At 39.8% G+C, this 6,111-nt stretch overlaps 2 pseudogenes; one reads left to right on the top strand and one right to left on the bottom strand.

Moving 5' to 3' along the window:
• Positions 1 to 802: 802 nt before the first annotated feature.
• LOC100425355 (protein LSM14 homolog A pseudogene) lies at positions 803 to 2,202 on the bottom strand (annotated as a pseudogene).
• Positions 2,203 to 4,651: 2,449 nt separating this feature from the next.
• On the top strand, positions 4,652 to 5,141 carry LOC144340644 (large ribosomal subunit protein uL23 pseudogene; annotated as a pseudogene).
• The last annotated feature ends 970 nt before the right edge of the window (positions 5,142 to 6,111 follow it).

Below are 6,111 nucleotides of genomic sequence, written 5' to 3'. Positions count from 1 at the left end.
TGGCTATACAAAGTTCTTAATGTTTCTTTGGCAATGAAATATAATGGAATTAACTAGCCAGGCGCGGTGGCGGGCGCCTGTAGTCCCAGCTACTCGGGAGGCTGAGGCAGGAGAATGGCGTAAACCTGGGAGGCGGAGCTTGCAGTGAGCTGAGATCCGGCCACTGCACTCCAGGCTGGGTGACAGAGCAAGACTCCGTCTCAAAAAAAAAAAAAAAAAAAAGAAAAAAAAAAAAGAAATATAATGGAATTTTACAACTATATAAAATGTTACCTTTGCCTAAGAAACGGTATTTACTGTGTGTACCTAGTTGACTGAAAATTCTCTGCCATCCAGCATACTAAATAATTGATGAAATAAGCTACCTCATATTACAGGATTCCCCAAAAGAAAGGAGAAAGATACACACATGCACACACACAACCTTCTGTGGCCCAAAACACAGTATCACAGCCCTATTTGCAGGCAACTTGCAATTGCCAAATATGATTTAGTAATTTAAAAAATACACTTTTAGTGTGGAAAAAATACTTACAAGTCCCACTGAAGTACTGCTTAACTGTACATAAGAAATTACTTCACCGTGTGCTATTCCAAATATATTTTATGTTCATTTTTTAAGATTAGCCTTTCTCCTCCCCACCCCAAAAAGTAACCTCATTTTATCTTTGAAATTAAGCAGAAAAACAAACACAAAACAAAAACCCAGTGCTAATGACAAACGTACAGCGAATTCACTTCATTCTTCACAAAGACTGAAATCAATTTTCAGGACCATGAAGAGCTAAAAATTCACCTATTTTCAGAGACTTGTTTATAGACTATCCAGCAACTTTGTTTTCTTTCCTATATTCGAAATCCGAACACTCCCTGCCCCCATGACCTCCTCCGAATCCACTGTGAAATCTTCCAGGGATGGTGAAAGTGTCACATCTGCCACCACCATGCCCTCTGCCACCACAGAAACCGAGGATTCCTCTGCCTCTGCATCTCCCACGGCCACGGTTTGGATAAAGTGGGATTCCAAATGTTTTAGCATTTAATCTTTTTTCTTCAGCCCACGTTGATCTCCGTTCCCTATTGTCATCACAAGAAATATTATCAAAGAAGGATTTAGTTTTTTCCTACTAGCAATTAGGTCCAAGTGGAGCTTCTTCATCAGCATTTCCTTCACTGTTTTGGGTATCAGCTCCTGGGTCACGGTTATCCTCACCATTTACAGGTTCCTCCTGTTTCTCACGTTTATCTTCTTTTAAGTTTATTATGAAAATCTCTGTCAATCTCTCCCTTGTTGAATTGTGCATTCGCACTTTCAAAGTCAAAACCTTTCTCAAATTTCATTGGTCCATCTCGTAGAATACCAAATTTTCCCCTGGTACTTCGCTGAACCGCACGCCCTCTCCTTGGAGCTGAAGGAGCACCTGGAGCTACTTGTCTCTTGCTATCATTTCTGAGTTGCTCGTTTTCTGGTCTTGGAACATTGTGTACTTCAGCTCACCAGTGCTCTTGATTCTTTATTGCTTTTTGGTTGGTAGATGGCAAAGGCCTAGTTGATACAGGGCTCCTTCTCCCAACAGGTGCTGGAGTAGGTAAATGGTCGGAAACAGTCTTCAAGTGCTTGTTCCACGGTTGAGCTTTCCTCAAAATGTCTAACTGAGGGCTTGAGGGAACTTGAGACAACTGTGCTTTTAGAGATCTTGTATCCTGTGTTAAGGCAGAGCCAACACACTACTTTGGGGTAAGATACCACTGTTTGATGTTTCTGTTCCAAACGATGCCAAACAGCTTCCAGCAACACCAACAGCAGGAAAGAAACTCCTACCCAACTAAGGAGCTTGGACTGAACTGACTGTATATGGGCATCCTGGCGAAAGGCCCGTGAGAACCCACTCACTGGAATGAAGAAGTTGATGAGCCTAGTGAGGACTGAAGGATAGCTGGGTCTTCAGGCACAGAACCCTGTGGTTTTGGTGGCTCACAAACAGTGAGGTCTTTAATGTCACTCCCATAGAACACAATATATTCCAATACTTCATCTCGAGGTGGTATTGGACGATGTATCTTCTGTACCAGAAAATGGAATTTTGGCGAGGGCTACGGTGGGGTTCTAGGTGTGGGTGGTGCAGAGGTGCCCTCGTAGCAGATCTCTGCCTTGGAGATGCGGCTGATCTTGCTGTGGAGGGAACGGGTGCCCCGGGTCATGGTGTCACCGCAGCTCCCGGCGCCAGCAGAGCGGCGGACCCCACGCGGGCTGTCGCGGGATCCGCAGTATCCGTCGCGCCCATGGCAGCCGCCTCAGACCTAACATAGCGGAGACGCCAGCTCCGCTAAATCAGCTTTATTTTCATTTCATTAAAAGAAAAAATGAAAACTCCAAAGAACCATCCTGACTTCTAAAATCTGAAAAACGATATTCCTTAGGACTTAAATCTTAGATTGTTTTCTAAGATGCCTCAAATACCTGCAGAGCAAACTTATGTCTAAACGTGCATGTACTAAATATTATTGCTGTCTTCACAATTCAGTAAAACCAAGAGTAATTAAAGCATCTATTACTGCCTAGGCCCCTGCGGTGTGCTACATCAAAGACAAATATGAATAAGCCAGTCCTTCCCCCAGAGACTTTACACTGTAATAGGTGCCTTTCATTTTATTTTATATATGAGTAATTAAAAATGTGTTGAATTGCAATAAACACATCCTCAAATAGCTAAAGTGGGACAAGGTTGGTACCACTAGAAACATACAAGCACAATGCTGTGGGAAGATGAAGATAAAAGAAACAAAAGGAATTGTGCCTGGCTAGAAGTCGAAGGAAGGCTTCCTGTGTACCGTAGCATTTGAAAATTAAGCGCTATGTTAACAACTTGAGGCAGATGATAGGGTAGGAAAGTCCTCATTAAAGGAAAAGCACTGATGAAGGCAAAAAGTTAGGAAATCACAAAGTTAGTCCTAGGAATACCAACAACACCAGTTTGGCTGAGATACACATTACTGTGAGAGGATGAGAACATGGTAGGCCCGTATTTGGATGGACTTGTGTGCCAGGATGAGAATATTGTACTTTATATAACAGAAAATGGCAAACTCGTAAGGATTTTTGGTAGAGAATTGACATAGCTAATACTATACTTCAGGAAGACTGATTTGTAAGTATTACCATGGAATTCATCGTGACAGAGACAAGAGGTAGGGACATCAATTACATTTCATTATATTATGCAAGGGAAAAATGACTGCCTGGAACAAGGGTAAGGAAGAAGAAATAGAAGAGAGAAAGATGGCTGCAGTGATGGGGTGACTGACCTAGGAACTAGAAGAAAAGTAAGAGGCATCTCAGATGCTTAAAGAGACAGTATGACTGAGGAAATGGTTCTGTTACAAACAGAGCCTGGAAACTCGTGGAAAAAGGTGTGATGACTTTGATTTTCAACACATTAGGAAGAAATACAAAGGACCACGTTTTAGAAGAGAGACTGAGCCTGGGCACATGGCAGCAAAGTGGGAAAGATTGGAAACAAAGACCCAACCCTGAAAGGAAGATTTACATTTAAAAATTAGGAAGAGGATGAGGACAAAAGAGATCAAACAAACCAAAAAAGATGACCACAGAGGAAGCAGGAGAACGAAGAAAAATGTTGTGTTGTGAAAACCAAGATAGCTAGAATTTCAAGAAAGCAAAATTAATCCATAGTATAAGAAGTTTCAGGAGTATGAAAGCTTGTTGCCTTATTTAAAATGTCAACTTCTTTTGTTTCACTATGGTTTGTGGAATACTGGCTCATTTAAACAATTTCCCTGGCAAAATTAAAGAAAAAAAAATATTTGAAAATCAAAAAATAAATTGATTTAAAAACTTTCAGCTGATCTGTAAAACTCTATTAAGCAATCATTTGATAAAGGTACATGTCACATATGTATTTGAAAGCTTCTGCTTATTGATAAAATATTTTGTTGGAAAAATCATTTATTCTCCTAGGTATTTGGAGAAAATATGTTTGCAATTATTCCATTACAAGGCCTAATTGCAATTTGTCTTCATCCTGGGGGCTAGAACAAATAATTTTTGAATTAGAACTTATTTCTATTTCAGAATGGTTCTTTGGTGGCCTTCTGTTTCTCTCATTTTAAACTTTTAAAATGCAAGGGTTTGCCAAATTAAGCCTTCCTGCTACCAGAAACTTAATAGTCAAAAGAAAATTGAAATTACTCTGAGAGATGAAGTTTCTTCAGACGTTAAGCAATTAGCATTTCTTTGAAAGACTCACAATGTAAGCACAGACAATATAGGTTTTTAAAAATGAATTAACTAGACAGAAGGATGAATAAGACTGAGAGCTACAAATTTAAAACTTTCTATACTGTGATACAGTTTACTTCCAAATGCCAGTCCATTCCAAATTAGAATACCTAAGTACTCACTTATCTAGCAATTTACTTTTTGTTATACAAGTAGAGATGACAAACAGACACAGGTGGGAATTTCTTCATCTTCAATGTTGGTCCCACTCCCACCCCACCCAACCCCTTGAACTGTTGATATGACCAGGAGTAAGAGAACAAAAAAGACATGTTCCTATATCTTGAGTTGAAACTAGGAATGCATTTTTTAAAAACAGTTTTAGATTTTTTTTTTTTTAAAGCATTGGACCCTTTTCACAAGATGGCGCCGAAAGCGAAGATGGAAGTTCCTGCCCTCCTAAAGCTGAAGCCAAAGCGAAGGCTTTAAAGGTCAAGAAGGCAGTGTTGAAAGGTGTCCACAACCACACACACACACACAAAAGAAGATCCACACGTCACCCACCTTGCAGCAACCCAAGACACTATGACTCTTGAGGCAGCCCAGATATCCTCGGAAGAGCGCCCCCAGGAGAAACAAGCTTGACCACTATGCTATCATCAAGTTTCTGCTGACCACTAAGTCTGCCATGAGGAAGATAGAAGACGACAACGCACTTCTATTCACTGTGGATGTTAAAACCAACAAGCACCAGATCAAACAGATAGTGAAGAAGCTGTATGATGTTGATGTGGCCAAGGTCAACACCCTGATTTGGCCTGATGGAGAGAAGAAGGCATATGTTTGACTGGCTCCTGATATCAATGCTTTGGATGTTGCCAGCAAAATTGGGATAATGTAAACTGAGTCTAGCTTGCTAATTTTAAATATATATATATGTCTTTTCACCATAAAAAAAAAAGTATTATAAATATTCCTTTTCATGGGCACTTTGGATTTAAAAAGATTTTACGTACTAAGTAATATTGAGAGTCAAATGGGCTATAAAATTTTACCTATTAAAAATATATCTTGAATTCAAAATGAGAGAACTACAAAAAACTTTCTAAAATATAGTATAGTCGTCTTTCATATCTTTGGGGAATTGGTTCCAGGAGACCCCTGCCAATACCAAAATCCATGAATGATCAAGTCCCTGATATAAAATGTTGTACTATATACATATAACCTACACAAACCTTCTATATACTTTAAATCATCTCTAGATTACTTAAAGTGCCTAATACAATATAAGCGCTATGTAAATAGTTGTCATACTGTATTATTTAGAAAATAATGACATGAAAGTCTATGTGACCATCCATTTTTTTTCCCAAACATTTTCAGCCTACAATTGTTTGAATGCATGGGTGCAGAACCCACAGATATGGACAGCAGACTGTATGCTCTTGAACTAAAGACTATGAACTGAATATTCATATGCATCTATAGGTTTATAGATGCATATATAGAAAATTGATCCTTGTTTTTATATTGAAAAATAGCTTTTTTTTTTTTTTTGGAGACGACATCTCACTCTGTCGCCCAGGCTACAGTGCAATGGCACAATCTCGGCTCACTAGCAACCTCCACCTCCTGAGTTCAAGCAATTCTCCTGCCTCAGCCTCCTGAGTAGCTGGGACTACCGGTGTATGCCACCACACCTGGCTAATTTTTGTATTTTTAGTGGAAATGGGGTTTCACCATATTGGCCAGGCTAGTCTTGAACTCCTGACCTCAGGTGATCCACTCGCCTCGACCTCCCAAAGTGCTGGGATTACAGGCATGAGCCACAGCGCCTGCCCAGAAAATAGCGTATTTTCTTATAGTAT

This window comes from Macaca mulatta, chromosome 4, assembly GCF_049350105.2.
Source record: "Macaca mulatta isolate MMU2019108-1 chromosome 4, T2T-MMU8v2.0, whole genome shotgun sequence".
NCBI lineage: Eukaryota > Metazoa > Chordata > Mammalia > Primates > Cercopithecidae > Macaca > Macaca mulatta.
Note: the sequence above shows the minus strand (reverse complement) of the source record. Positions and strands in the feature narration are given on the sequence as shown.